The sequence below is a fragment of the Miniopterus schreibersii genome (genome assembly GCF_964146895.1).
Source record: "Miniopterus schreibersii genome assembly, chromosome: 3".
Classification (NCBI taxonomy): Eukaryota; Metazoa; Chordata; class Mammalia; order Chiroptera; family Miniopteridae; genus Miniopterus; species Miniopterus schreibersii.
The window spans coordinates 32636686-32647707 of NC_138103.1; positions in this window are offsets into that span (position 1 = coordinate 32636686).

An 11022-nucleotide genomic window follows, 5' to 3' on the forward strand; every position below is an offset into this window, starting at 1 on the left:
CTCTCCCTGGACACACCCTTGGGCCCAGGTCCGTCTGCATTCACTTCACTTCCTGCTCTGGCAGGACGCACACGTAGGAGCTCTGCAGTAGATGAAAATCACTCCCAGGTTTTGATCCCTGATGTCCTGGGCTCATCCAAACCTGATCACACAGCCCATTCCAAAATAAATTGGATTGGTTCAACAGCAATTTTTTATTAAAAAAAAAAAAATGTCTTTATTGATTTCTAAGAGAGGGAAGGAGAGGGAGAGAGAGATGGAAACATCAATGAGAGAGAGTCATTGATTGGCTGCCTCCTGCACGCCCCCTGCTGGGGATGGAGCCTGCAACCTGGGCATGTGCCCTGACCGGGAACCGAATCGAGATCTCCTGGGTCATAGGTTGATGCTCAGCCGCTGAGCCATGCCGGCCAGGCCAACAGCAATTTTTTAAATCACAGAATTTGTTTCTAGGGATAGAGCATATAAATCAATTAACTGCAATAGTAGTGGATGTAGTTAAAACCGATCACTTAAAGAGTAAATTGGCATTTACTTCTCCAAAGAACTTCAAGTCACCACTCCCTTGGTAAGACAATCCCATGAGTAAAGTTATGAACTTTGAGCAGTTGGTGTCTGGCTGGAAAAATCACTAACTAGGTAGATGTGGGAAGACAAGGAAAGACAGTCCTTGTCTGCGGTGGTGGTGGTGCATCTAGTTAGCAGCCAGTGTAGAAGTCAGAATGTCAGCTCACCTGTCTATGCCTTAGTTTTCTTACTTATAAAAGCCTCACTTGAACTGTTTCTGTCATTTCTTCCAGTTCGAACATTCTGTTCTGTACTCTTAGCTCATCTTATTAAAACAGCCACAGAGTGGATTATTCTTTAGAACATTTAGAGGAATGTCCAAATGTTCACCATGCATATGGTTCATAACAATTTATGAAAGGAAGGTCATCTCAGTAATGGCTGGTGAAAGGCAGTGTAGGCACTAATTATTTATAATGGTTATTAATCTTATCTTACATCTCACTAATCAAAAAGAGAGGTGAGGAGATATGACTGACACAAACCCAGACTTTCAAAAAGTCCTTGAAGAGCAGTGACTTTCCCATTGTTACCTCTCCTTCAATGAATACTGTGGGGGGAGGGTTTCAGAAGAAGATGGTGAACAAATTAGCAGGTTTATCAAAGACATTTTGGTCTACAGAATTCTTGACTGAGGAGGCTAAATAATAAAATTAACAATAATGTTCTCTTATGATTAAGTTTAGAAAAAGTACTTATGAATGAAAGTCACTGAAAAATTTTATTTTAAAAAAGAACTAAATTTTAAGAAAAACTAAAATTTTTCCTTTTAAGTCTAATGGAAACAAGAAATATTATAACAAAACTCCTAGAAATTTCCCTGGATGGGTGGCTCAGTTGGTTGGAGCATCATCCTGTGCATCAAAGATTGCGGGTTTGATTCCCAGTCAGGGTTGTGGTTTCAGTGTCCAGTTGGGTAGCGTCTGGGAGGCAAATAATAGATGTTCCTCTTTCACATTGATGTTTCTCTCTCTCTCTTCCTTCCTCTCTCTCTCTCTCTAAAAAAAAATTAAAAAAAATATCCTCATGTGAGAATAAAAAAAACACTTCTAGAATCCCAAGCATTCTAGAAATAAATATAAATTATTGGCACTTCCACCATTAACAATATTTTAAACTAAAAAAACACTGCACCTTCATTGGGACTCTTGTAGACTACTGTGCACAATTTGAACACTTACTTTGTGGATTGTCAAAAAAATGCATCTTTTCTTAGAATCAGAAATCATATATGAGCACATACCAAGAAGGAATCTTAAGGCATATGCATACTTGGTGTGCTCTCATGCTAATGTTTATCAGGAGGCCTTATCAAACTTAGGGAACTAAGTATCAGTAAGACTAGAAAGGAAGGTAGAAGAAGAAACATAGCATTGAGGAAATATCAAGACAGAACAAATAGATTTACAATAAAGTGGTGTGGCCTAGTAGAGGAGAGAAAGCTGCAGTGGAGATTTTTAGAGTCTCTGCTTAGGAAATAGACCTTCGGCCTTCATCTGTCCACTGACTTTCCATTGTTTATGCATGTATTTACCAAATGTTTATTGAAAACCTGTTCTGTACTAGGCAGGGTGCTACACATGAATGAAATCGATGCTGGCCATGTTTTTATGGAGCTGATCACCGTATCAAAGTTGTCATTCTAGTAGCCATCAGTGTTCTATTGGAAAAAGAGTAAATAAAGCAGGTCTTGGATTTCCAAAGGGCTCTTCTAGCTTAACTATGCCGAGCATTGAAAAGAATAAATAAAAGCAACAGAATTACCTCATCGGTGTTCCCCTAATGGAGACAAGTGACTGCTGTTACAGAATTGACCCAGGGAAGGTCACTAAGCTTTCACTGTGATGGACACAAGATGACTATGCCTATGTCTGGGAGTCTGGGTGTGTCTTTGTGAGGGGAAAACAAGAGAAGAGGTGGGCGAGAGACAGAAACCAAAGTAACATCATGCAAATAAGTACAGATCAGTCCACAAACCACAACAACTGAACCACTTTTCAGCTGATTGCAGAGGCTTTCCTTCTGTTTCTCTCAAGAATTAGCCAGCTCTCTAGTCATTTGTGTGTGTGTGTGACCTCTTCCCTGTGATGCTGATTGCTTGACACAGTTGGTCTAATTATCTCCCGGCTTCCAGCTTGTTTTAATGAAGGGGAGTGTTTATCTGTGTGAGCAGAGAGACTTGCCTACCCCAGGTCCTCAACTCTTTCCTTAGGAAACATAGGAATGAAATGGAAAGCTGTTAATTGATGGGCAGGAATGTAAACTTTTCATTTATGGCATTTTTAATGGCAGGGAGTGGACATTCTTTCTCTCTCCTTACAGTTCTGTACTACAGAGAGCATAGGAAACCCTGATTTCCCTGTGGGAATTGCCTCTCTCCCCTCAAATTGGGTTTGGAAAAGACAGTAAGTTCATTTACTCAGCTCCAACCATACATATAACCCAAGGAGGGAAAACCATGTCCAGACAAAAGAATGCATAGCATCTGAACTTGAGTATTTAGCAATTGGATCCTGGGACTTTGGATCTCAGACTAGAGATAAAGGAATGAATGAAACAGTGGAATTTCTAGTTATCTGTTTGTTTATTCATTTACCCCACAAATACTTATCGAGGCTCTGCTCCGTGACAGGTGCTTTTCTAGATGCTGGTGATAAGCATCAGTGGTAAGCAAGGCAAAGCTGCACTCTTTTAATTTCACACTTTAGTCCATGGAGGCAGTCAAACAAATACAGCAGGTAATTTCAAGCAGGGTCGAGTGCTGTACAGAAAATACAGCAAGGAAGCATAGCTGGGAGCAAGAAGTGAGACACGAAGGATGAGAAGGAATCAGGCCAGGAGCGTTTGCAGGGAAGAGCGTTCTAGCCAGTGGTTCAGTGACATCATCATAGAAACATGCTAAGTAGCAGTAATAAAAGACAAACGTCTCTTGACCTCATGTCTTTCTGTGCTCCCTTCCCAGAAAAATTCATCCATAGAGTTGATTTCCCCCCATCTCTCTTCAATCTTCTCCAACCAAGTATTCATAGTCTCCACTGAAATGACTTTCATTCAAGTTACCACCAACCTCTACCTTGTCACCTCCCTTAAATAGCTGCATCCTGACCTGAATTTTCCCTGTTATGAGTCCTGCTTCTTAGTCTCTCAAATGGCCTTGGTTTCTGCCCATTCCTAACCCTAACTGCAGCTCTGCTGATCTCATGAGCCTCCAGACACAGCCAATTAATTCTCCTTTTCTTTTCTTAACCAAAATTGGTTTCTATTGCTTCCAACCAATAAAAGCCTAATTCATGCACTTATATATTTTTATATTATTGTTGGTTTTTACTCAAGAAACCCAATTGTTTAACTTATAGCACAATTCTTATTTATTCTTTTGCTTATATTCATTGCTTTCCTTACAATGTCTTGCTGTCTTGCTGAGCACATGTTTGTGTTTCTTCTATGACTGATTACTTGTTCTCCTGTAGTTACTCACTTCTTGAGAGTAAATCATTCATTCATTTAAAAACATTTATTATTATGTATGTGCCTATCACAAAGCTAGATATTGGAGATAGGCAGAGTTAAAAAAAAATCATAGTCCCAAGACCTATTTGTTAGACTGGTACACTACTGAGAAATTTCTCTTTTAGGCTGTTTTGTTGTTATTACATTTTAAAATAGTCTTCATGTTTTTTCTCAAGCTTTGCTACTCTAGGCTCTATAGAACTTGTGCCCTTTATATTGCTATTAAAATTTCTTAGAGATTCATTAGCTGTAAAATTAAATACTATAATTTATCCAATATTATATTTTTATTTCTTTAATAATTTTCTTATTATTCAAATAAAGAATCTTGTCTCAGATAAGAAAACCCAAACAAGGTGATGATAGGAAATCTTAAGAAGCCATTTCTCAGAAAAGTCATCGTCTCTACTAGGATTTTCTCATGGCTCACGGCCAAAGGGACAAACATGTTTTGATAGATATTGTACTGTGAAAGATACTTTCAGTTACAAGGAACAGAAAAAGGAACTAATGGTAGTTACTCATAAAGGAATGCTGCCGCATGTGACCAGAAGGTCCAGAAGTTTCAAGGTTCTTCTAAGTTAATCAGTGATGTTATCTGCACACAGTATCTTTCCATCTTGTCATTCTTCTGTCAATAGCGTTGGCTTCTTCTGAAGGCTTGCTTTCCTCGTGGGCACAGAATGGCTGCCAGTGGTAACTGAGACTGCAGGTGACCTTGTTCATGGCTAAAGATAGAGAAAGAGAGTTGCCTTCCATAACCTTAGAAGTCATATGTTTTATTCTAATTGGGTGAGCCTAAATAGCTGGATCACTGTAGCTGGGAAAATGTTGATTGACTTAAATCTGAATTATATGCCCACACTCAAACCAACCACTGTGGAAATAGAAAAGGATCTGTCAGAACGCACCCTTAGAACTGGGGGTGGGACCAATACAATTCAAATTCTTCAGCTACTGTATAGTGAGGAAAAATGAAATATATTTGGGAGTTTCCAACACTATCCAATGCAGGTGTACCTTTGCACATATAACCTGTATATAATTCACATGTGTATTTCTTATTTGATTATTTTATGATGGAAATAACAGTAATCATATCTTACTAACATAGGGTGTTGCTATTTAAGTTATTTTCATATTTTTTGTATTATCTAGACTAGGAAAATATTCAATAAGATTAATTTACTATTAAAACCCATAGGTCATTATTTCCCTATTTCTGTATTTTTATTCTTTCTTAATGAGGGATATACCAGTAAGGGAAACAAAAAGTTAAAGAAAAGGTGAGAAGAACACTTAAAATTTTGATCTGAAATCTAATTTGAGAATCTCTGTGTTAGACAGAACTATGAAGTTAGTAAACAGTAACTATATAGTGGCTTACATATGATTGATTTTCAGAATATTATATTTCCATTAAAATACTTTGGACTCACTAATCTTATTATATTTATGAAATTACCAATCACTATATAGCTATAGCTTAGAAATTATTTTGAGACAATAGTGTGGTGAAGGCCTGGGGGGGAGGCAGTGCAGGGTGGAAGGGATCAAGGGGGGAAAAGGAGACATTTGTAATACTTTCAAAAATAAAGTTAAATTAAAACAGAAAAATTATTTTGATATTTTCATGTCTAATGATGTGTTTATTTAACTTTAAAATGACATCTCTTTTAATCTCTCTATTGCAAAGAATGCTGAGTCTTCAACCAGCAACAAAACAAAACATCTCAATCAGCTCGAAAATTCACGGAAATCTTTCTCCAGATTTCAACGTAGTTCACTTAATTAACTATTCATTTATTTTTCCAAACCTTCATTGAGTTTATTCCCTTGACTGAATACTTACTCGGGGTCAGGCACTCTACTACGCTCTGAGTATATATATGTGTGTGTGTGTGTGTGTGTGTGTGTGTGTGTGTGTGTGTGTGTGTGTGTGCGTGTTGCTTGCACAGATGGACAAGGATTTTGAGAGGTTTCTATACCCTTCTGAAGTACATAGAACATTGAAGGGGAGGTTAGAAAACTCAGAACAGAGATGCGATCAAAGTACACATATTTCCCTTACAAAAGTGCTAATGCCAGGCCACTGAGTAGCAGGAAAGAGTTCTCAACTCCAAATGCCAGAGTCTAAACATGACCCTCAAGTCGCACCCTTAACCCGTAGGTCACATCTTCATCATTATCCTTCTCCAAGAAGGTAACACCTTAGGACTCGGTGTGAGTGTGAGTCAAAAGTAAAAGACAAGCAGGAAGGACAAGCAGCACCATCGGTACTTACTCAACGCAGGGAACGTTCTGTTCATCATTCTGGAAGTATTAATCATTCTGAGCTATCGGCCTAGAGGAGACAAGATTCTCCTTAGAAACTGTTCACTTCAGTACAGGACAGTATTTGCTTCAGAGACAACACATGGAAATTATTCAAAAATCAGTTAATTTGAAACAACTGAAAAGTATTGATAACTGTTGTATTTGTAGCTTTAATTTTAGGGAAAAAAAGAATTATTAATTGCAATAAGCAAAAGAGAAGAAATTTGATCTTGGAGAGTTTTAATGGGTGGCAAGTCAAATGCAAGACAAAAAATTTTAAATAGGCTGACTCAAAAAGGCAAGTGGTCTGGTAAGTGTTCTTAAGGTTAATTAGCAACACCCAACCTATACCACGCACGGGGGAAAATGCTCACAGCCTACCCAAACATCTGAACCAGTGAATTACTGCTTGTGCTTGTAAGATGTTGGTTATTATTTACTATTCATTGTTCTGTGAGGTCTGTGAGATGCTTGCTGGATCTAAAAGCAACTCAGCAAGTGTGTGAATTCCCAGAACCTGGTAAGATAGAGCTACCTACCCACTTCAACTATATCGCATTTGTTATTTATCTTTTACAAAGGATTATTTTGGCCATCCTGACTTGCATTAGCAAAAGAAGTTACAAGAACAGTAAATCCCAAGATTGGGTAGAAATTTTAGGTAAAAGAAAGAAAATAACTTAAGAGAATGAAAGGTGAAAAGCATGATTAGGTGCCTTAACAGGTATCATTCTTAATTTTTATCTACAACTACCATGCTATTATTTGCTTTTATCTAAATGCTCTGGTAAAAACACAGTAGCTCCTGAATTGATTTCTAAATTTTAGTAACTAGATAAATTTTGGTGGGCTATACTACAACTGTGAAGACTACAAATACAAAATATAAAGAAACAGCAGTTCCATTGCCATGTCCTCTTCTTCAGAAGCATATTTACAAGAAAAATAATGCCATAAGCATTATTATAAGGATTTACTGTTTGTCATTTACAGGATGACTGTTACGGCCTTCCAGGAATCATCTTCCAATCTGTGCTACTGGAAACAAACAATTACCAAATATTTAACAATAAAATATCTTCCTTACAACAGGAAAAACACTGACTATAATAAGACAACTTTGTCAAGAGAAGATCATTCTCTATGTAGCCGGCATCAGCAGTTCCCTTAATCAAGACCTAGTTCGATGAAAGGGAGGCTTTCTGAGGCTGCTCCAAGAACAAATGTATCCTCGTGATAGAATGGTTCCCAAAATAAGCTGTCATGTTTGGCTTCTCTCTGTGGCTGTATTGAATTTCCTGAATAATCCTTCTGTCATTTCACACACAGCAGATGCAACAGATCAGCAACCAGACAAAACTCCTGCCCGCGGAGGTGGGTTCTCGCTACGACGACAGGGACCGCTTGAATTTGTCTCTTGATTTACCCAATGACATTAACAACAAACAAAAAACACCATAAATCTCACATTGAGGTTTAATAGATTATCAAAACCCCACAGCTTACAAAAAAATAAAAATGAAGCAAACAATCAGACTCCATTAGCTGAAGTTGGGAGACATAAAGGAGGTCAACATCACAAAGGAGATGACAGTGTAGGTTATCCTAGACTGACAGCCTCTCCTGCAAGTAAATTTTCCTGGTTAATTTACAACTTCAGAAACAAAATGTTAAAGGTTGCCTAATAGCTAAATTATATTTTCTTAATGGTTTGGTTTTTTTTTTATATCTTTTGAAACTATTCTTTAAACATTCATTCAGAAGATCTCATTGTGATTAGTTTTTATTAACAGAAATACCAAATTTTGCTGGCAGGGAACTTTCAGAGTCTATTAACCATTTGTTATTTTCAAGTAATTGAAACACTACATTACATTAACTTTAATATAGTATTGAGCGCAGGAGCAAAGCCAGGAATTTAATGGTAAACGTGTCACCTTACTGATTGATTTTATGATTCAAATGTTCAATTACTCCCATTAGATATTGCTATGCTAGGAAAATAAGTACTTTATATGAATTTCTAAAAGATACTTATTGAAAATACAAAATAAAAAGAACTGCTCGGGAAAAACGATCATTGTGTTTGCTGGTTCTCAGAAAAAGCATAGAGGAAAAGCATTAATCATATTGTGTAATTTGATATTACAACCTGACACTAATATTAATGGTGTACCAGTGACTTTTCACTGTGTACAAACTGCTAGGTACAGCATAGCTAATAAGCCTGGGTTAAAAATAAATATCTAGCAAACACTGTGGCAGATGACTTATGTTTCAGGCCACATTAAACATTAATAATCTATAGAAGGTACTTCATTAAAAGCCACTGTATGAAAATTTGAGTTTATACAACAGGTAAGTTAAAGATTGGCTTATTTGCAATATTGAAAGTTTATTCACATCATTAAAAATCTCAACTTTTTTAGGAGAGGTCCATGTCCCCCTTTAATTATACACCAAGTTTTAGGCATGTGAGGATTCATGCATCTGGCCAGAAAGAGGATATATAGCTGTCATCATCAGATTTTCAAAAGATTATGTTCCAACAAAGTTTAAAAGTGATGTCTCTTTAGTATAATGTCCACCCCTCATTATCAAATATGAGTTACAAAATATTGATTTAATTTGCTTTGCAAAAGAAAGTATACCCATATAAGAAAAAGCAAATGCTGCTATAAAATGAAAAATGTATATGTATGTTGATTATGAGAATGAATGAACCTTAGGAATATCATTAAAATATATTACAACATCTCCATGTTTAAATATAAGTTGTAAGGGTGCATGGAAGATAGCAATGTAAGCAGAGTTACTGAGACCTTACAATATGCAGCATGCCCGACTTCGTTCTACTTACAGCATTTCATTTTAACTCTTGGAACTCTGGGGTGACAATCATTAAGATTATTGTCCCTTCTCATGAAGAAACTAAGACTTGCAGAAGTTCAGCAATTTACCCAAGAACTCAGAGCTAGTTGCTCGAGGGCCTGAGCTGCCAACATAGCGCACGTCTTTGTGGAGCTAAAATCTCTCCTCCCCACTGTGCTGCGCTGCATGTCCTAGAGCCCACCCCCGCTCAGAATGTTACTGTGGGTACTGTAGGGCATGGGGAACTCAAGTTCGTCTACTGGATATTTCATCAGAGACCCAATAATCACAGAACATATGCAACTTCTGGAAACTGGGGAAGTGGGTTTTATTTGTCTTCCCTCAATCCCACTCCCTCACACCTTTCAGGAACAAATAGTAGTAAGTATGACCTCACACTTCTTTTTTTTTTTTTTTTTTTGCGTTTACTTTCTGTTGAAGGGAAAAGGCATGACAACTACACAACTAAACTCTAGATTTGGGTTTTCTTAAAACTCATGTCATCAAAAGGAGTTGTCATTTATGTAAGCGACTGGCCAGACTTATTTGGGGTGTGTGTGTGTGTGTGTGTGTGTGTGTGTGTGTTGTAGAATTAAAGAAAATACACTTTTAGAAAAAATTATTTTAGTTAAATTCTTTTTAAAAAAATTTACATAATGAACCTCAAAGATTTTCTTTTTATGTCAACTGAAAAAAAACTTTCTGGGGATCCTCTGTGCCAGGCATGTCTTTGGATGTATCCTAAAGGAAGGGAATGAGTGCTGCTTATGAAGGGCCGAGTTACATTTCTGAGACAGCATCTGTATTTGAACAGCTGAAGTCATGCTGCTTCTCTTGGAATGTTCTGGAATTTGTACATATATGTAGCAATAAAAATCACAAGCATAATCTGTAAAACAATATATTTCACACCTTTTATCTCAATGGATTTCAAAACAACCTGGTGAGGAACTAGTAAGGTAACTGAGATTTAAAGAGATTTAGTGACTTGCTCAGATAGGTAGAAGTACTGAGTGGAGTCCAAGTGTTCTGATTCCAAATTAATACTCTCTCTTCATATATTGCATGGCGTAGCTGGCCATTCTGAAAGTCACCAAATGGAGAAGGTAGAGGGGAAACCCTTAGTTGTCCCTTCTTAGGCATGAGTCACTCCTCAGGGACAATCCTGGACAGCATTTCTCTTATGTGGAATTATTGCCTTACTATTTAAATACTCTATAGCCCAGTTGGTGGGGCTGGGGGTTGAGTGTTGACCTATGAACCAGGAGGTCACAGTTCAATTCCCAATCAGGGCACATGCCCGGGCTTCGGGCTTGATCCCCAGTCGGGGCGTGCAGGAGGCAGCCGATCAATGACTCTCTCATTGTTGATGTTTCTGTCTCTCTCCCTCTCTCTTCCTCTCTCTGAAATCAATAAAACAAACATATTTAAATACTGTATGAGTGAGGACTGGAGCTACTCCTAGTGGACCCATCCCCATCCTTTACTGAGGTATATATTCTGTTGGACTCTCCATTGACAACAGCCTTTCCCCTTGTACTTGTGTCTCACTTCTAGAAGTAAAATAATCTCTCAACTTTTCCACGGGAGGCATTGTAAGTTGTGTTTCTTTTGAAATGCCAAGGCTGGGAGCTTTCTTAGCCTTTTACACAGATTTTCAGACTTCTCTTAATTAATCAAAATAAGATAGTAAAAGTTGGTAATAAGAATAGGGAATATGACTTCAGGCAGAAGAGAGAAGTAACTACTCTGTTTTGT